This window comes from Mustela erminea, chromosome 13, assembly GCF_009829155.1.
Source record: "Mustela erminea isolate mMusErm1 chromosome 13, mMusErm1.Pri, whole genome shotgun sequence".
NCBI classification, from domain to species: domain Eukaryota; kingdom Metazoa; phylum Chordata; class Mammalia; order Carnivora; family Mustelidae; genus Mustela; species Mustela erminea.
Window position 1 is genome coordinate 16,768,652 of NC_045626.1, and position 20,714 is coordinate 16,789,365.

The 20,714-nt window shown below is 45.7% G+C and overlaps 1 protein-coding gene and 1 long non-coding RNA gene across 6 annotated transcripts in view; one reads left to right on the forward strand and one right to left on the reverse strand.

Moving 5' to 3' along the window:
- Nucleotides 1–20,714, forward strand: part of ALPK2 (alpha kinase 2) — a 116,537-nt gene that overhangs the window by 23,221 nt on the left and 72,602 nt on the right. The gene's annotated exons all lie outside the window — the stretch shown is intronic.
- Nucleotides 1–20,714, reverse strand: part of LOC116571945 — a 45,418-nt gene that overhangs the window by 19,664 nt on the left and 5,040 nt on the right. For both annotated transcript variants that reach the window (XR_004278055.1, XR_004278056.1), the window contains exon 2: nucleotides 13,422–13,546. This is a non-coding gene — a long non-coding RNA (uncharacterized LOC116571945). The remainder of the gene's footprint in view (nucleotides 1–13,421; nucleotides 13,547–20,714) is intronic.

Below are 20,714 nucleotides of genomic sequence, written 5' to 3' on the forward strand. Positions count from 1 at the left end.
AGGTTGGGAGGAGGGGAGGAAAATGCAACTAGATGTTTTCTACCTCATAGAAAGCAAGTTGCAAAGAGCGCGTACACAAACGAGGAATTGTGGTCTCTTCTGAACATGATATAAAGAAAGACAGCTGAACAAGAGATAAAAATCTGTCCAGGAACCCACACCTAGAGAGCGACACCCCTCTTCTCAGCAAGGAGGCCTCTTAGCGGTCATGATCGTGAGCACAATGACAAGAGAAGCAGAAGGGAGGGGGATGGTGGGGGAGGGTGGACTGCGCCCCCCGAAAGCCTGGAGCAGAAGGAGGGGTGAGGCTGCTCCTCCCGCCTCTCCTCAGCTCAGCCCCGGCCCCTGCAGAGGACCTGGTGGGGACCGTGGCCACGAGGCCTGCACAGTCACCGCAAGTCAGTCTACTTATGATGTGTGCGGGTTGAATGGTGTCCCCCCGCAAAATTCATGTTCACCTGGGTCGTCAGGATGTGACCTTATTTGGAAAGAAAATGTTTTCAGCTGTAATTATTTAAATGAAAGTGAGGTCATGGTGGATTAATGTGGGTGTTAATTCAATAACTGGTGTTTTCATAAAAAGGAAAAAGCAGACGCAGAGGAGACATAGCCATGTGAAGATAAGCAGAGACCACAGGGCACTCAGCTACAAGTCAGGAAGTGCTGAGGACTCCCTCCTCACTACCAGAAGCTAGGAAGGGGTAAGGAAAGAATCTTCCCTAGAACCAACCTTCAGAGAGAGAACCTTGCCCACACCTTGATTTAGGACTTCTAACCTCCAGAACTGTGAACGAATACATTTTTGTTGTTTTCTTGCTACCCTCTTTGTAGTACTGTGTTATGGCAGCTCTAGGAAATGAGGACATGGTATATCTGAACATTCTAGAAAAAACAGTGCTGCCATTTGCCTACCCTGACTTAGGGCTGACCTTATCTGACAATGTAGTACTCCTTCCTCCCAGTACCAGCTGGGTTCATCTGGGAGGCATCTATGGGTCTGGAGCCAGGAACATTTTTCCAGTTATGCCTCATATTGGATATCGATTCCTCAAGAACTTGAAGGAAAAATCAGTATGAAGGTTTCCTGGGTCACTTGTGTTTTTTTCTCCCAGGGGACATTTGGCCATGTCTAGAGATATTTTTGATTGTCCCTGCTGGAAAGGAATGCTCCTGGGATCCAGCGAGGAGAGGCTAGGGTATTGCTAGACATTAGACATTGCCTGGGGCAACCCCCCACAACAAAAAACTATCCAGTCTACAGTGTCAATGGCGTTGAGGCTGAGAAGCTATGTGATAAGCCACCACAAAACAGAGGGCCTTGAATCAGCACTGGCTTATTATTTCTCATGGTTCAGTGGGCCGGCTGTGGTTCTTCTGCCGGCTTGGCCTGGCTCACCCAATGCTCCCACCGACCGCTTGAGTCAGTTGGAAGATTGGTTGAGCTGGAAGGTCCAAGACAGCTTCACCAACAGGTCTGGCCATTGACGCTCGCTGTTGACTGGGCCACCTCAGCTCTCCTCCATGTGGGCTCCTGTCCTCCAGTAGGCTAGAACCTCTTGAGCTCCACGGTAACGCCAATCCCAACACATACCCCGGTCAGAGCAAGACACCGGACCCAATTTCAACATCACGAAAGTAGGTGTGGAGTGGCGAAGTCAGAGTGCAGTAGGGCACGGGTAGTGGATGGGAGGAATTCATGGCGAACTGCGCAATCTACTACCCTCTCTATCCATCGAACACCTACCTAATTAATCTTTTAAAATCACTTACTTGCAGGCCTCTTTAACCTGCTTGAAAACAACTTTCTAAGCCTCCCTTTTTGCCTATAGAACAATTGTTTTCATTCTTAATACATTTATTGATTCTGCAAACATCAAGGGTACCTTGTTGGTTCTCATCCCAGCCCGAGGTTGGAGGAAGCCTGGTGGTGAGAAGATGTCTCGCCCCTGTCTTCTGTGATCTCACAGTCCAGCGGGGGAAGCAGACACGTAAGAGGACAGTCAGCACAATGAGTTGGGGTTTTTCCTCCTGACCCAAGCCAGTTCCGACACCAGCTGCCTATTGTTCAATCCTATTCCGTTCTGACACCGAATACTCAGAGGGAGCATCTGACCCCATTGGTGTAAGACCTCACTCCCTCAAGACTGCCCTCCTACCCCCACTTGAGACACCAGATCACCCACATTTCTCTCTGACTGGCTACAGAGTCGGGGGGTTCCCACGATCTCCTCTCCCTCCTTCAGGTTCCATGGTTTGCCTGACCAACTCAGGACTCAGGGAAAACACTTGACTTACAATTACCATTTTGTTAGAAAGGGTACAATTCAGGAACAGCCTAATAGAATCACTACGTAGGACAGGGTGTGGGGTCAGGGTTGCCAGGCTTGGTGACCTCTCCAGCTATGTCACTGTCCCAGAACCCCTACATTCACTGACCTGGACCCTTTCTGAACCCTGTCCTTTAGGGGTTTTTATGGACCTTCCATTATGTAGATATGACTGACTGCATCAGTGGCCTTTGGGATGAACATAGTCACGAGCTCCTCTCCCTCCCTGGAGGTCTGGGGTTGGGGCTGGAGGTTTCAACCCTGTAATCATGCCTTGGTCTTTCTGGGACCAGCCCCCTCCTGAAGCTACTTAGGGGTTCCCAGACACCAGTCATCTCATTACCATGCAAAAGACATCACTCCCGAGATGTCAAGGGTTTTCAGAGCCCTGTGCCAGGAACCTGGACAAAGACTGAATATTCGTCTTTATTTTACCACCCCAAGCATGTGCTAAGACGGAGGAGAAGATGAAAGCATCCTGGAAGACCAGAGTCAAGGCAGTGAAGTCAGCCTCTCCCTGGTAGGGGTAGGTGAGGGCCCAGTGCAGATGCACTGGAAAGTTTTCTCCAAGGTTCCCCAGCAACAAGCCCTGAAGGGCCATTTCCAGGCCCTTCAGGGCTTGTTGCTGGGAGGGAGAGGAGGACCATGCAAGCCCTAGGATGAGAAAAGCATGAGCAAAGGCATGAGGGCACGGCTTCCTGGGGTGACGGGGTGCATTCAGTCTCTGGCCGGGGTACTGGTAGGGCCTGGCAGGGGAGCAGCATGCAGAGAAGGACAGCCAGGAGGGCGGGCAGGTGCTGGACCGAGAACCTATGTGTCCTGGCTAAGGGGTTTGCACCCTTGTCCTGAAAATGATGTTCAGACTAGGAAGGAGTTTGTGGCAGCAGAGGGTCATGGGAACATTTGCATTTTTAAAAACCTCCCTCTGACTGGGACCCCTGAGGTCAGTCGGTTAAGCAACTGACCCTTGATTTCACCTCAGGTCATGATCTCAGGGTTGTGAGATCGAGCCTGGCTTCCACTCTTTGTTGGAAGGCCAGCTCCTCGGGGCAGGGACTGGGATTTCTGTTATCCCTTATCCCTACAGCCTCGTGTGTTTGCAAATGATGACAAAATTCTCCAGGTCCTTCCCCAAAGTCCACACTTTTGCTGTTGCTGTGCTCTGCCGCTTATTAGCGGCGTGGCCTGGAGCAAGTCAATTAACTTCTCTGTGCTTTGATGTCTTCATAAAACGATTTTTTTGAGATTAGCCATGCAAAATGGTCAGCAAAGCATGTATTACGCATGCAATAAATATTAGTTATTAACTATTAGTTAATTAGCTATTAATTATTAGTTAGTAACCAGTATCATTTTACTGTTCACTCCCTAAAAGCAATGTGGTTCCAGAGTTACTCTGTATCACTCTGCCCTAGCTTATAGTAGCTGTATTTAGAGCCAGGATACTTTGATGTGAATAGTTTTAAAAAGTGTTAGAATCAGTGGAGCATTTTCTTTCTTTTTATTTTTTTACTTTTAAAGATTTTATTTGTTTGACAGACAGAGATCACAAGTAGGCAGAGAGGCAGGCAGAGAGAGAGGAAGAAGCAGGCTCCCTGCCAAGCAGAGAGCCTGATGTGGGACTCGATCCCAGGACCCTGAGATCATGACCTGAGCTGAAGGCAGAGGCTTTAACCCACTGAGCCACCCAGGCGCCCCCAGTGGAGCATTTTCAAAGACCGGAAACAACTGGACATTTAGCAGGGGAGCTGGAACCCAGACACCGGTTGAAGCTGCTTTTCTCATCCATATTTGTGCTCGAAACCCTGTTTGGATGGTTTTTAGATGGCGCATTCTATGATTTTAGCAATACCTTGGACTTTCTAGTTATTCCTCACACCTAGGTGGACAGATGGATGCCAGGAGCTTTGGGATACTGTTATATTCTCGAAGCCATTCCGGTTTGTAACAAAAAGTTGTTTACAAGTTTTTGTTGTCTGAGTTAAAGACTTTGGTTTCTGGAGGGCTCTTGCTGGACATGATCACCCAGAGAAACTCAAAGTCCTTCCAAACATTGAAGAAACTTGAGTTGTTGGTTGAGAGAGAATCTGGGCAAGTGAGTATTAAGGAATTGGTTTAAAACCTCTCTATTCCGGCAAGAAACCCTTCTGGCACACATCCTGCTAACAGTAGAATTGTTACCATCAACTTTACTTACAAAGGACAAGAGGTTATTTCCACCATGTAAAACAAAGATCTGAAGCTGGTTTGTCTGGATTGACTGACTGATTATTTTTTTTTTTTAAGATTTTATTTATTTATCCGAGAGAGAGAGAAAGAGACAGTGACTGGGGTGGGGTTGGGGTGGGGGAGAAGCAGGCTTCCTGCTGAGCAGGGAGCCTGACTCAGGGCTTGATCCCAGACCCTGGGATCATGACCTGAACTGGAAGCTCACACTTAACCGACTGAGCCACCCAGGTGTCCCTGGGTTGTCTGAAGTAAATCCCAGATCTTATGCATTGTATCATCTTCAGCAAGTTATGTAGCCTCTCTGAGACTCCGTTTTCTCATCTGCAAGAAGGGGATATGATAGTACTGCTTTATGGGCTCGGTATGGGGATTAATCAAGATGTAAGATGAATTTAGGATACTCTATAAATAATAGTTATCTTATGCTATCTCAACATGTCTCCACACTGAACTGTGATTTGGGAACTGATTAAAAATAGGGCAACTTGGAGATAGGAAAGGTGACAAAGCTTGGCAGCATTTTCCCTCTGCTATTTCCCTCTTAGAGGATAAAATATAAATAATGTGTTTCATCAAGGAACCATCAGGTAGAGGGGTGCCTGGGTGGCTCAGTCAGTGAAGCGTCTGCCTTTGGCTCAGGTCATGATCCCAGGGTCCTGGGTTGGAGCCTCACATTAGGCTCCCAGCTCAGCAGGGAGCCTACTTCTCCCTCTGCCCCTCCCCCTTGCTCATGTTCTCTGTCTGTCTGTCTGTCTGTCTCTCTCTCACTCTCAAGTGAATAAATAAAATTTTTTAAAAAAGGGAACCATTGGGTAGAAATAAGGATGACTGAATCTTGCTATGTCTTGACTAAGATAGAAAAGGCATTTCATCTGCAGTTGGAAAGCATTTTGTGAACTTCATGTTCCTGTGAGCTTAAGTAGGTGTAACAAGTCTTAAGGATGACTGGTTGAACTTTCAGCACTCTGAAGGCCTCTGTGTTCCCAGGTCAGCATTCCTCCTGAATGAATTCAGCGTCGTGGTCATTCCTCAGACCACGCCTAGAGTATTTCTTGAATGAGTCCTGAGGGTCTGACGAGAAACTCCCATTTAGTCCCCAGGGTAATATGTCTGTGCTGAGAATCCACAGCCTGTCCTCACATTCTGGTTTTGACTTTGGTTAGGTAAGTGTGTCGGAGGAGTGAATGGGACCCTCCTCTTTGGCTGGGGGCTGGACTTGGGCGGTTGGTCTCACTATGGTGTTGGCTCTCAGGGCATATTATGCTAATATGGGAACAGGTGACAGTTTGATCCAGGAGCCCCTCCCAAGATGCTGGGATGGAGAAAGGTGCAGTAATCCCTGGAAATTGGACGTGGGCTCCTTGTCTTTGTAAATACCACTCCATCATCACCTTCTGAGGTGAACTTAGAGCAGATGGTAACATTAGGGAAGTTCTGGGCCAGTTGGGGTTCAGCCTTAATTTGTAATCACAGAACCTTGGTCCAGCACTTCTGATGATTGACAAGATGGGGAGTCTCACTGCTGTCGCAATCACAGCATTAATCCTAGCAGTCATTTCACTGACTTCTCTTTTAATGGTGAGCATCATAAAGAAGGTATTTGATGAGGGCAGACCTCTACTTGGGGGAAGAGCTGGAACCAAATCAGGCCCTGTGAGTCCCAGGATGGGCTTTGCTTCAACCCTGAAGGGAGGGGCTCAGGGCAGGGGGTTAGGGGTGGGGGGGGCAGGACTAAGAACAAAATTTGGTTTGGGAACATCTGTCCTTGTCCTGGCCAGCACAGCCTTATTTTCTCCCTTTCGTGCCCTCAGCCAAGGGCCTCCCATGAAATTACCTCTATCATGCCCCATCATGCCTGGAGCTTTCCATATCTCTGACTCTATTCCCGTCCTCCCCTTTTAGTTCCTTGTGAGCCTTGGACCCTGCCTGCCTCCAGACTGCATCACTTCTGACTGCCTGGTCTGCCCTCTCCCTTCTCCTGAGTCCTACAAGTTCGGGCCAGTCCCAGCACCTCAACCTCTCAGTTCCTAAGACTAAATCCAAATGATTTCTCAGTACCCCTTTGCAGTCCAGCCCTCCTCCCCTCTCTCCCACACGTCTTTACACAGCCACCTATCTGCCTTCTATCCCTGGCGACAGGTTGGTCTTTTCTATAATTTTATACAGATGAGATCATAGAGCATGTTCTCTTCTGTATCTGGCTGCTTTCGCTTGCCATAATTATCTTCAGAATCATCTGCATCCTTTCTGGTGTCAGTAGTTCCTTCCTTTTGTCATTGAACAGTGTTCAGTGTTTCATTGTTTGGATCCACCAGAAGTTGTTATTCTATTCACCTGTGGATGGACACTTGGGTTGTTGCCAGTCATGATGCATATTTATTTGTATTTGTGTTTATTGTGAGCATCCCCCAGCTGGAATGTAAATTCCACAGGAGCAGAAATGTGTCCAGTATTCCCTGCTGTGCCTCCAGGGCCTGCTCTGTGCCTGGCTGTCATCAGACGTTCAGTAAGGATTTATGGGATAAATTACATAATGGATTCAAGTGCTTTTGTTGTAGTCTTCACTATTTTTGCCAAGAGAGTGGGAAATGCTGATAGGGTTCAGGCACACTTCCTCAAAATATGTCACCTTGGCATATTAAATAACTTAAGCTGAAGGAATTATTAAAAATGGCAAGAGGAGGAAGGTCTGAGCCCTCCACCCCCTCCACCAACTGTCCTCTCCCTGTTTCCCCGAAACAGGTCATAGAACTCCTATGTGAAAGGTACATTCCCTGTGCCTGGAGGACAGAGACCATTTTTATCACCAGATACAGGGAATTTGGGGCAAGAGGAGATCTGTACAAACAACCCTGGAAAACTCATTCTTACCTTCTAGTTACTTCTTCACCATTTGTTACCTCTAGCCCAAACCCCTTTGTCTTATCAACTCTTCACAAACTTATTATTTCTTTGCCTAAAAGGTATAAAAGCTTTCTGTTCTTGTTACTTTTTGGGTCTTCATTCTCTTGTGAAAGCTCTCTTATATGTGTAAAAATTCAATAAAATGTGTATGATTTTCTCCTGCAAATCTGTCCTTGTCATTAAATGTTCAAACCCATCCAGGGACCCTAACAGGGTTTAGGAAATTTTTTCCTCCCCTGCAGAACCATTTCATGGTTCCTCCCCATGGACATGGGGACCTGATTTTAATTACTGTGTCTTGGTGGTCAGCTGACTATGACTTTAGAGACTGTGCAGTCTAAGGGGATCATTATATAATTATAAAAGACCTCCCCTACAGCCCCAAGAGCTGTAGGAATAGGCAACTATGTCAACAACCCCTGGGGCCATTTGAGCTCCAGTGAGTCTGAACTTCTGGTCATTATGTGGCTACCCCCCTCTCTGTCCTTGTCATTTCCCACTCCCTGGATTGCCATGCCAACGGGGCAGGGGTTCTTCCTCCTCCCAGCCTAGACCAGCTTTCCTACAACCTGGGGTTACTCCTCCCAGGTGCCTTGTGGCTCCCTGCTTTCATGCTGGCTGCCAGGGGCCTCACCTACTCACCCACAAGGTCCCAGGACATAGGAGTGAGGCAGAGGCGCACTGAGATGGCCCCAAAGAATGACAGAGAGGGACATCACCAGCACCAAGGCTGCAGTGCAAAGAGAAGTGACCCAATTGTCCCGGTTTCTTGCCTCCCGGGCAGCTTTTGAGAGAGAAGTTCTCAGGTCTGGTTTTGTGCATTCCCCCTTCCTAGGGTGCAGTGGTTGGTTTTCTAAAAAAGCACAACTAGCTCCAGCACCTACAGAGCTGCCTGCGAGGGCAGCCCATCAGGTACTTATTGGGAACTCAGCTCAAAGTGAGCAGTGAGTCAAGTGACAGCTGATATTTTTCTAAGAATTCACTAAAGGGACTTTCACTCTTTAGAAACACTGGGGTCCTGAAGCTGGACGTGAACCTAAGACCTTGCTCCTCAAAATTTATTTCAGAGCAGAAGCAGCAGCCACCACCCCCGGAGCTCATTAGAATGCCTGAGTCCTAGCCCCTACCCCTGCCAATCAGATTCTGCATTTTAACAAGGTCCCAGGGGATTCTGTGCACAGTGACACAAGGAAGCCCAGCTCTAAGGATAATTCCACTCCTGGCTCTCTGTTACATGTGAAGAACTCTAAAAAATATGACACTCAGGTCCAGTACCTAAGAAGGGCAGAGGTGATTGGTCAAATCCCATTGATTTTTTACTTTATAGATCACCTAAGGCCCAGAGAGGTCATGGGACTCATCCAAGTTCTTAACAACTGGTTAGGAAAAAAGCCAGGATCAGAAGCCAAAAGTTCTGTCTCCCAGCACCCACAGGTCCTATTATATTACTCACTGCATTTCCCTCTACCAGAGCTATCGTCCAAAAACAAAATCTACTTACATGTGTGCTGCGGTATAACTCAAAAAGAAGTGATCATGAGAACTGCCTTCAAAGATCAAGATTAATGGAGGGCCTCCTGTATGCCAGAGCCATTTAAGACCCTGGGGACCCAGGAGGGAGCACAGTGAAGTCCTGATCTGATGGGACAGGGATAGAGAAGGAGTCATATATTAGTCGCACCAGCAAAACCAGCAGTGTCAGGTGACAAAGAGTAGAAGAGGGCAAGGAAGGGATGAGTCTCAGGAAAGAAGGTGTTTTCTGCTGAGGTTCCATAGCACAGGTGGGAAGGGTAAGAGTGGGACAGTGGGTAGATTAACCTGTGGCAGAGTGTTCCCTTCAGAGGGACCAGAAGGGGCAGAAGGAAGCTGGAGGTGGGAGCATTCAAGGTCACTGTGGCTGCAGAGAAGACAGGGCAGAGTGAGGAAGACTCACAGGCAGCAATGCCATGATCCAGACAAGAGAGGAAGTGGCCCAGTCCAGGGCTGTCCTGGAGCAGGTGGCAAGAAGCCACCAGGTTCTGGATCCATCTGCCAGGAGTTCCTGCTGGATTGGATGCAGAAGAGGAGTGAAAAATGGGACTCTGACGTGTGCCCCATGAATGATTAGTAGAACGGAAGGACGAATTTTTTTGAGACAAGAGCAGGTTTGGATAGAAAATTCCAGAATGTGATTTGGGGAATGCTGGGTGTTTGATGAGTTAGCAGCACTGGTCTTGCAGGATGTGAAGTTAGCTTGCTCTTACAAAAGAGCTCTGGGTCCTGCAGTGTCAGGGGGTGTGTTCTTGGTCCTGTGCTCAAGATGCCATGTCTTTCATAGATGGATTTACAACTTAACATAGGAGTTTTTCTATTGTCACAATGTACCTTGAGATTTTTGGACACATTCTGGGCATTATGCTAGCCTGGGTGCAGGGTAGGGACTATTTCCAACCATCTTTGAGTTTTCTTTTGATAAGAGGGTTCCGTTGTCTATTAACTAAGCCTGATGGTAGTAATGCTATAATTGTTTATTTGTTTGTTTTTTCTCCTTTCTGAAGTCAGTTGGCTTCTTTCTTATTTAAAGACTATCTGGTCAGCCACCACTACACCCAAAGGCTCAAAATGCTGTCAAAAGCTTAGTGCTTTTATGCCAAAAAAGAGCCAAGAAATCACTCCTGATACACGCCAAGCAAAGATCCTTCCTCTTCCATCAATTTACCAGCTCCCCTACCTCTTTCACAACCACACATGGGCTAACATCCTTTTTAGCTCAATGCCTCTGAGCTCTGGCTCCCCTTTAGAGTCACCTAAGAAGCTTCGAAACCACCCGTGGTGAAACCCATCATCTTTGAAATGCTGCTTAATTGCCTTTTTTGGTAGAGCCCTGACCCTGGTATTTCTCCCCCTTTTAAAATATTTCACTCTTTAGAGCAGTTTTAGGTCCGGTGCAAAGCTGAGCAGAAAGCACAGTTTCCATAGCTGCGCTTGACCCATCCCCCTGCGCAGCCTCCCCCACCGTCAACAACCCCCACTGGGGTAGTAGCGCTGTTACTCATCAGTGAGCCTACAGCAGCCACCATCCTCACCCTGAGTCCGCGTCTTCTGTTAGGACTCACTGTTGGTGTCGCACAGCCCCTGCTTTTCTATGACCGCGTAATGACACATATTCAACAGTATAGTAACCTACGGAGTGCTTCACTGCCCTAAAAAGTCCTCTGACCCTGGTACTTTTAGAAAGCACCCTTAGTGACCGTAACGTCCAGCCAGCCCTGAGAGCTCCCAATTCCCGGCTTCCTGTGCATGGGGCCCTGCTGTAAGCCCTTGTAGGAATAACCTCCCTTCGTCCTCATGTCATCCTCTGGTGTGGGTCCAGTTACGGTACTTTCGTAGCTTGTCCATGTTGCACAGTGAGTGGGCAGCGTATGGACCCCGGCAGTCTTGCCACTAAGTCTGCCCCTTCACCCTTGTGCTGTACTGGCTTTGCATTCTGCCTCTCTTCTCTGCTCAGAATTACACTCGGGTGAAGGCGAATAGTAGAATTTCCACTGCCGTTCACTCATGCGCCATGCCCCTGAGCAGAACTCTGTGCCTTTCAGCCCCCAGCTCCGGTCCTTTAGGGCTCTCTCCCTACCAGCTCATTCCTTCACTGTCCCTTACACACGATCTGCTCCTTCCAGCTCTGGTACGTCTGCCAGGAATGCCCTCCCCACTTCCCCACCAGCCAAAATTTAATCCTTCCTACTACACTCAAGTTGCATGCTCCTGGCACACTGTCTCAAGATCAGGGCCACCCTGACCTCTCCCCTCCTAGCACCAGAAATGCTCCCTGCCTCAACTGTGCTTTTTGGGATTCAATGACACTAGAGTTTGCAAATTGTCTATTGCTCCCCATATAACACCTGAAAGTCTTATCTCTCTGCAAAAAGCTCCCCTGGGGAAGGAGACAAGTCTTATGCTGTCAATTTCTCTCCCCTGGTTTCTGCCTGTGGTCTCAGTGTAAGTATTGATAGTGTCCCTTTTCATCCTCAAAACTGTTGTGTTTAAATAATAAAAAACAAAAGTGGCCCTGCCTTTTAGCCCACTGTGCCCTCAGTCTCACCTTGAGGCTGTTTCTTCTGCCTGGAGTGATCAGCTCCCTCCCCCACCCCAGCCAGATACCTACTTCCCTGCCAAAATCCTACTGTGTATTTCGTAGGCCTGCTTCAGCTTATTAATTTATTTTTTTTAAGATTTTATGTATTTATTTGAGAGAGAGAGTGAGCAAAAGAGAGAGAGCACAAGCCAGGGGAGGGGCAGAGAGGCATACTCCTGCCTGATTCGAGACTCAATTTCAGGACTCTGGGATCATGACATGAGCCAAAGGCACTGGCTTAACCCACTGAACCATCCAGGTGCCACTGCTTCAGCTTTTGAATATCCAGGAAACCTTCCCTCATTATCTTGCACCCCTGACCTGAATCTCCATAATTGATTGGATTTTTAATTGCCCTTACCACGTACTGTCCTGTATTGTAGCTGTTGGTATATCTACATCATTTCTTATTGGCTGAGAAGCTCCTAGAAAGGGCCTAGGAATTTACCATCTTTATTGTCTACACAGAGCCTACTATAGTGCCTTACACGTCGTAGTTGTTTCTTATAATTTTTTAACTCTGTTACATAAGACGCTCACATCTTCCCAGGGCCTCAGTTCCAACATCCATGAACTAAATCATCTCTCTATCTGTCAGGGTCTAACCAGGAAGACAAAAACTATCTTCGGGGCACCTGTGCTGCTCAGTCAGTTAAGCATCTGCCTTTAGCTTAGGTCATGATCCTAGGGTCCTGGGATGGAGCCCCACATTGGGCTTCCTGTTCAGCCAGGAGCCTGCTTCCTCTCCCTCTGTCCCTCTCCCCACTCATTCTCTCTCTCTGTCAAATAAATAAATAAATAAATATTAAAAAAAAAAAAAAACAACCAACTACTTTCGAACATTCAATGTGGGGTTGTACAGGTGAGTGATCCCAATGCGGGTCACCCAGAAGTGAGCACCAGTAGGAAGCCACCATTCCCTAGGCTGCTCGGGGGAGGGGAGGCGGTAAGGCAACTAGCTCTGGGTTACAAGGCAGAAGCTGGAACCCTGTGGGCCTGTCCTGTGGGACCTGGAGCTGCTGAAGAGGACAGAAGGAATGTCCTCCTAGAAACAAAAGTTATAAAGGGTGACTATTCCCTTCTCCCCCACTCTCCAACCTCCTGCCTCCCTGTAGTCCAGTGCAAAAGGATGCCAGTGGCCCCAGGAACTGGGGAGTCTGGGCCTAAAGGGTCAGCACTAGGAGGCAGAACAGAGCAGGGAAAGGAGCAGGGGTTAGGGTAGGGAGGCAGGTGGGCCCAGGGGCCACACAGTTCCAAGTCCCCTTTCAGTCTTCAGACTCGTGGTTCAATAAATCCATTGGATAAATGAGTAAATTGGGAAATGTATATGGAAACGCCTCATCGGTGTTGAAATGTATCTCACTGCTTATAGAAAATACGATCAAGAATTGTGTGTGTTGCTAGTATTAGAATTCTTCTATCTCTACAACAAACTTAGCTTGAGGGCATGAAAAAACCCAAGCCTTTCTTATTCCTTTAGTCATTCTGAATAATTCAATCCACCAAATTGATAGTAGCAAGCAAGTAATAAGATACAGACAGTCGGTGTAAGAGAATATTCTGACCTTCACCTGGCGCTGTGATGGCGGCAAGGACCCGGATGTCATCATGTATTTACTGAGCCAGACGCTCTCCCTCTGCCTGCGGCACGGGCAGGCAAGGCTCAGAAAACCCACAGGGCGCGGAGGGGGTGGGAGGCCTCCAATGTCCCCCCACCCCCAACATTCCTGGCTGCCCCGGTGAAGACATTGCTGACATTTTGTTCCCAGATGTTGTTTTCCTCCCCCTGGAAAGTGGCACAAAGTAAAACAGAACAACACCTGAAGCCCAGAAAGGATTTCGTGTCTTACCTTCAGCCAATAGTTGAGCTCTGGCTCCCACAAACTCTGTCCTTGGGGCGTCTGGTCAGATGCAGGGTTTGTTCCAGCAATTTTAATCTTGTTGGGAGAGTTTTCTGGGGGAGCAGAGGAATGACCTCCAGGAGACAAAAGGGAGAAGAGAAGCAACTGAGCCGGGGAAACCCACTTTTCAGTCCACATGGGAGTAAGTCGTTCTGTTTTATGTGTGTCAGTGGAGTGGGGAATGAAGAGGTAGACGGCGGAGTGTGTGTGAAAACCCAACCCCCCAGGGGGGCAGTAAGGGTGGGGATAGGAATGTAGGGGTTTCAAAGGCGATCTGGACTGATAGGTCTGTCACCCCGGTAGCTAGAGGAAAAAAAAATGATTCCTTCTCTTTTCGCACCTGTTACATTCTATTTCCCAACCCCCTATTTTCATATTCTTGCTTGTCCTGTGCCCTCAGTTCTCACTCACATTTATAATCCTCGTTCCCAAAGCACAAAACCAACCATCCTAAGTTGGCGAGATCCCAGGGAACTTCTAAGGTTGGCACCCTCCCTTCCACTCCTGGATTGATGGACCCAGCCTTCTGCCCCAAATTAAATCGCGGAGCCCCATGTACTGAGCATTAAATCAGAATCTCTAAGGGGTAGTGGGACCCAGACATAGGTCCTCTTCCTCTTAGTAAATCAGGAAATTGAGGCCCAAAGAGAGGAAGTCATCTGCCCAAGAGAGCACCTAAGTGATTACAGTGAGCACAATGTCAGCCCTCCCTGCTGCTGCCCACTGCCAGAGTTCAAGAGCCCTCCTCTGCCAGCTATTTGCTGTGAGAAAATTGCTGAGAGCATTTTAAAGCTTCCCTTGGTGAATAGCTTTAATTAGTGGTTTTCAAAGTGTGGTCTATGGACCCCTAGGGTTCCCAATGACCTTTCAGAGAATCCAGCAGATCAAAACTATTATCACAAAAATACTGAAACATTATTTGTCTTTTCACTGTGTTGACATATGGAGTGATGATAAAAAGCAAAGGATGGGAAAACTGTTGGTGGCTTAGCATGAATCTAGGCAGTGGTTCCAAATTATACTAGCTGCCGTAGAATTCTTCACTGCTGTACAACTGCAGTTAAAAACAAACCAAAACCCAAAACATTTCACTTCATATGTTTCTGATGCATCAGTAAAAATTGTTAATTTTATTAAATCTTTTTTTTTAAAGATTTTATTTATTTATTTGACAGACATCACAAGTATGCAGAGAGGCAGGCAGAGAGAGGGGGAAGCAGGCTCCCCGCTGAGCAGAGAGCCTGATGTGGGGCTCGATCCCAGGACCCTAGGACCGTGACCTGAGCGAAGGCAGAGGCTTTAACCCACTTAGCCACCCAGGTGCCCCAATTTCATTAAATCTTGACAAAGCCCTTTAACTGCCCTGTAAGGAAATGAGAAATATGTTCAAAACATCTCTGCTGGAGGGGCACCTGAGTGGCTCAGTAGGTTAAAGCCTCTGCCCTCAGCTCAGGTCATGATCCCAGGGTCTTGGGATCGAGCCCCACATTGGGCTCTCTTCTTAGCGAGGAGCCTGCTTCCCTTCTTCTCTCTCTGCCTGCCTCTCTGCCTACTTGTGATCTTTGTCAAGTAAATAAATAAAATCTTTAAAAAAAAAAATCTTCTAGATTTCCTTGAGAGGATAGTCATCTCGAGGGAAAGCACCTATATGATTGTTTAAGTTGCAAGCTGAACTAGCCGCTTTTTCATGGAGTATAATTTTTGCTTGAAAGAACAACGGACAAATGATTCTCAATCCTCAGATATATGGTGAACATCGTCTTGAAAACAAACAAAGTAGACCTGCCACTTCAAGGAAAACTAAAAGTATTTGTTGCTAGTGATAAAAATCCAAAGTTTTTAAAAAGATACAAACTTCCAATTACAAAATAAGTAAGTCCTGAGGCATGGTGACTATAGTTAATAATGCTGTATTGTGTATTTGGAAGTTGCTAAAAGAGTAGATCTTTAAAGTTCTCATGACAAGAAAAAGAAATTTGTAGCTATGTGTGGTGATTGATGTTAACTAGATTTCCTGCGCTGATCATTTCACAATGTATGCAAACCTTGAATCATTAGGTTGTACACCTGGAACTAATGTGGTGTTATATGTCAGTTATACCTCAATTGAAAAAAAAAATAAAAAATCCAAGTGTTCAAGCTATCACTGCAGTCCCTTCTCTGAACTATGAACTTCCACTTTCTTCAGATATTCTTTCTGCCTCTTTCATCTCCTTCTGGGACTCCCTTTATACATATGTTGTCTCTGAGATTCTGTCCACTTTTTTTCCATTCTTTTTCCTTTCTGCTCTGAAAACTGGGTAATCTCAATCCATCATCTTCAAGTTCACGGCCTCACCTCTGCTCTTGAGCCCTCGAGTGAATTTTTCATGTCAGTCATTATACCTTTCAGCTTCGAAATTTCCATGTAGTTCTTATTTACAATTTCTGTCTCTTTACTGAGACATTGTTCTGACATTTTCCTTTCGTTGTTTAGACATAGCTTCTTTTAGTTCTTTGAACATGCTTAAAATCGCTAATTAAAATCTCTATCTAGCATGTCCACAGATGGTTTCTATTATTTGCTTCTTCCTTGTCCCCCAACCTATGGGCCATGCTTTATTCTTTCTTTGCATATCTCCAATTGTTTTGTAAAGACTGGACATTCTAAACAATATAATGTGGCCACTCTGGAAAGCAGATTCTCCCCCCTTTCCCACCATTTGTTGTTGTTTGTTTAGTGACTTTTCTGAGCTAATTCTTTAAATCCGTATTCTTTGTTGTTTGTGATCACTGAAGTCTCTGCTTGGTTAACTTCAAAGGAGATGTCCTTAGATACCTGGAACCAGTAAGTCTCCCACTTTTTGTTGAGGAGCTCTGTGCACATGGTGGGGCAGGCCTTCAGCACTCAGCCAAGCAGTGGACAACTCTATCTTAGCCTTCACTTCCTGCTAGCACAGAGCTTTCAGGTCAGTTAGAGTTGAGAGCTTAATGTCTTCTCAGGTCTTTCCTGAGCATGCATACAGCCCTGGACAAGCTCACAGCCATACACATGTGCACGGCCCTCTGGATTCCCAGAAACATGCTGGAGATTTTCAGTGCCCCCTGTGGACATCTCATTCCCTAGCCTTCCCTTTTAATCTTTTTGGTTAGCCTGTTGTTTGTCTCACCAGTTATCTAGTGCCTCAGGCAGCCATGATGTTAAATAGTTGCCTCTGAATATTTTCCCAACAAATGTCTCAGGGAGAAGGTTGTTCCTGCTAGTTGAACTCTGAGTCTGAACACACAAAGACAGTCCTGTGAGTGTGATTGTTCAGGGGGCCACCAAACAGGTCTGATGACAATTCCCTGGGAATGGAGCTTTGCAGTTGCTCCAACACTGTTCTGCCCCTTCTGGTGGCTGCCAGACTGATGATTTTTACCATGATTGTCAACACTTGGTTTACCAGACTCCATGGAGGTGGGGATGAGGGGTAGGACAGGGAAAGTGACACCACCAGAAAATTTGCTATTCTTCCTGAGATTCAGCCATTTTTCTTGAATAAATCCTCCTCAGATTTTCCAATTGACTTTCAGAATTCTGAAAAAGCTGATTCAGATACATTTTGCCAGCATTCTTATTATTTTTATGGAGGAGAAATGTTCAGAAGTTCTTTACTCTGCCCTTTTACTGATGTCCTCAGCCCTTCTACTGCTGCCAAGCAACTTAGCACAGAATTGACTTACATTGTTATGATCAATTAATATCCCTAACTAGTATTATTTCCCTATCTAGAAATTTCAAAAACTTATATCCTTCATCAGAAGCTTGACAGTTTCCCAATACTTCCAAATTATCAGTAGGAATATTAATTAATGTGATTTAAAAAAATGTATAATGAAGTGTGTTAATGTTTAGGAGATCTCATGAACCAAGTTCCTCCAATTGAACAATGTATGATGTTACAAAATCACGTCTGAGTAAAGATGCATGTAAAATGCAGTCAAAGCCAATGGATTTTATGTAACTTGCTGATAGGGTTTCAGATCCAACATTGCAACCAGTCTTGGTATAGTATCAAAGATTTTCCACAATCATATGAAAAGACTATTAAAATACTTTTCCTTTTCCAACTTCATATCTGCGCGAGGCCAGATTTTCTCCATATACTTCAACCAAAACAATGTATTATTACATCACAATGCAGAAGCAGATTTTTAAAAAGCTATCATTTATTAAGCCAGATATTAGATGTGTGAAAAATATAAAACAATGCCACGCTTAAGAAATTTTACTTTGTTTAGGAAAAATATAGGTACATAGGCTATTATGTATCATATATGCTATTTATGCTAATGTTAATGAGCTTATTTGTGTTATTTTTAAACGAATAAACATTTAAAATTTTTTGTTTTAATTTTAATATGGTAAATATTGATAGATATAACCCGTAAACAAGCATTCTTGGGAGTCCTCTGTTGTTTTTGAGAGTCTATAAAGAGTTCTTGCTGCTCAAATATTTAAGAACCTCTGGTTTAGACCAACTCATGGGGTTCAAGCCCAGAAGAAGCCCCATCCACTTAAGGTCACATGGAGCTCTTTTTCTTTAATATGGAAGTGATTAATTTAGAAAGAACCTAGAGGATTCCAGCAAGACTTTTACAGCAAGGTGGAGGAACGCTGCTGCTTCCTTTAGTCAAAAGGAAAGATCCACAAGGAGGGAACACAACTAATTGTTCAGGGAATTTCTTCCGGGATGCTTCTGCATTCCTGTCAAATGACTGTGGGGCACCACAGGTCACTCTGCCAGCATCTTGCAGATTCTAAAGCCCAACCCTACTCACACCCTTCCAGCTACTCCCTCTGGAGTCCCCTCTTTGAGCTTCTCTTCTCTTCCAGTTGCCACCGGACAATGCAGCGCAGAACTAACCTACAAGGTTCTTGCAGAAATTCAGATTATCTCCCCCAGTAAGTTTTTAGTCATTTTAGGGCTGGACATGACGCGGTACGCATCTCTTTGACTCTGGTTTGGCACTCAACGTAATACTGCGCACCACAATGAACTCGTCACGAGTGTTGTCATTTGGCCAATGAAGATGAAAACTTAAGACAGAAACACTTTATTTGCAAAAATGATCTCTCTACATTGGCCACTTCCCTTTTCTGAATGTGAGTTTTTTAACATGACATACTGAGCCTGGCTTCAGAGTAGAAGGCTCTGGTTTCCTAGCCCCCTTCACCACTTACCAGCTTGGTCACTTCGGGGAAATTACTCAACCCACCCCCCACCGACCCTCTGTTTTGCACGCAGAGGAATGGCACGCACATTGTTCACTAGCGGGGACATTCAACAAATGCCATGCTCGTGGCCGAATTGCTCCCTCTCTTCTTTAAGATGCTTAGAGATAATGATCAAGGACATGTCAACCACAAATCGTAAGTCTCTGAAAAGAGGTCATTAGCCAGTGAGAAGAATTCTACCTAATCAACTTCTGAGAGGTCAGTTATATTTCTCCTCTTAAGTAAATTAAGATAGTTTGTAAATCTTCTATCGGCTAAAATACATACTTCATAAAATCATACATTACTAAATCCTAACATTCTCCCCTTCGCTTATTTAGTCCTTCAGAAGTGAAATATATTTAACTCAATCATTTTCTCCACATTTTTTCCTAAAATTTCTTTGGTTTTCTCTCCTTGGTTCTTGAGAACCATCTCTGTTCCCTGCCTTTAATGCTTTCTTACCTGGTCCTCTGGCCTCTCTGTCTTATTTTCTTCTCTTCCCTTCTGTTTTTCCCATAAGTCTTGGTGCTTTCAGGGTGGGTGGTTTCTCTGGCACTGGGATCACGGTCTGGATAAATCAGGAAATCGGAATTACTTGGGATGTTCCAGTAGACCATGGTACTGTCCTATGCTCCTTTTAAGTCCAAAACTGAGGACAGGTCTCCAAGAGCTAAGGAAGAAGAGGCAAGATGGCAGTGGTGTGGGCCATGTGATTATCAAACAGAGGCCCCTTTCTCTTTATTCAGGTTTAATTCAGCTCCATTGAGATCTATGTGTAAGTAATGAGGACGAGGATGAGGCTGTCTCCAAGGGCAGGCCCAGGACAATTTGTAGCAGAATGTGTTTGGGATCTTTTTTTTTTTTTAAGATTCATTTATTTATTTGGGGCCCCTAGGTGGCTCAGTGGGTTAAAGCCTCTGCCTTCGGCTCGGGTCATGATCCCCAGGTCCTGGGATCGAACCCCATGTCGGGCTCTCTGCTCCGCCGGGAGCCTGCTTCCTTCTCTCTCTCTGCCTGCCTCTCTGCCTACTTGTGATCTCTGTCAAATAAATAAATAAAAATATATTTTTAAAAGATTTATTTATTTATTTGACGGGGGAGGCACAGAGGGACAGGGAGAAGCCGACTCCCTGCTGAGCACAGAGCCTAACATGGGGCTCCATCCCATGACCTTGAGATCACAACCCAAGCTGAAATCAAGAGTCGGATGCTCAATTGACTGAGCCACCCTGGCACTCCTGTTTAGGGTCTTTAAAAGCAGATTCTTAGGCCTTTTACCCATGGGTTTCTGTTTCAAAAATTTTAAGCAGTTTCCTGATGATTCTTCTGCACACTTCTTGAGAACCCGAGGTAATCTGGTTTTAGAACTCTCACATCTTTTTTGTTTGTTTGTTTTGAGTTATAGTTGACATACAACATTGTGTCTGTTTTAAGGTGTGCAACATATTGATTTGATGCATTTACATGGCCATAGCAGTGTCAGCTCCTGTCTCTATCCCATCGTGTAAATATCACTTATCACTTCCACATTCTTATAGAATATATATGGCATAAACTTTCTGCTTTGCCAAGCCCCTTCACATTGATTTTTCTCATTTGAACTTCAGCATAACCTTGTGAAGTCGACAGGAGGGGCAGGTACTATTTCCTCTGGAAAGTCACCCTAAATTCCACTTTTCCCCATGCTGTTGCCCAAGGTAAACCCAAAGATCAGCAGTGGCCAGCCTCAGCCACCCCTGACTGGCTTCTACTTGGGAACCAGATTATTAGAGACCAAGATATTAACAAAATTGCAATTAATCTATGATTTTTGAAATATGAGGCATGTGTGAGCAGGTACCCAACTATTGAGGGCTTATGAGCACATAGGAGCTTGGAGAGACACAGGGAAGCAGGCCTTCAGGGAGAAGACAGAGAATAAGACTCTGTGCCATTGAATCTCTAACACTGAGCCTTCTGGCTTAGATACTGGTGCACATTTTACACAGATCAGTCAATAA